Below are 777 nucleotides of genomic sequence, written 5' to 3' on the forward strand. Positions count from 1 at the left end.
CATACTCTTGCACACACCCACTCACACTCACTCAAATGCACCCACACACACACACTCTCTGACGTACACTGACCCTCGCACACACACACCCGCACACGCACATTCACACGCGCGCGCACACACACACACACCCCCATCCTGCCACTCACACCCATACATGATTTGGAGATGTTGGTGTTTGTACACACGCACACACACACCTTCTCTCCTACACACACAAACATACACTCACACGCAGCCACACGCACTCACTCACATGCACCCACACACACTCTCCGACCCACATTGACACTCTCACATTTGCACACCTGCACACTCACTCCCACGCACCCACCGTGACACTCACACACCCACCCATGATTTGGAGATGCCGGTGTTGGTGTTTGTACACACGCGCGCACACACACACTGACACAAAGTTAATTGGAAGCACCAGCTTTCGGAGCGCTGCTCCTTCACCAGGTGGTTGTGTAGTTACACGGTTATAAGACACAGAATTTATAGCAACAGTTTACAGTGTGATGTAACTGAAATTATACATAGAAAAATACCTGGATTGTTTGTGTAAGTCTCTCATCTGTGAGAATGACCATCTTTCATGTGTAAATCACAAAACCTTCTTTAAAAAGTTACACTCTCAGGTTTACTGTAACAATTGGTGTCAGGCCAGACAATGTTGAAGGTGTTAGCCCCCTGTGTTCTCTGTCTGTGCCATAACGTTTAGACTGATTCTAATCTAAAAGTGAGGTTACAGAGTCCAGCATGGATTCATGAAGC

Source organism: Chiloscyllium plagiosum, unplaced genomic scaffold (assembly GCF_004010195.1).
Source record: "Chiloscyllium plagiosum isolate BGI_BamShark_2017 unplaced genomic scaffold, ASM401019v2 scaf_24458, whole genome shotgun sequence".
NCBI lineage: Eukaryota > Metazoa > Chordata > Chondrichthyes > Orectolobiformes > Hemiscylliidae > Chiloscyllium > Chiloscyllium plagiosum.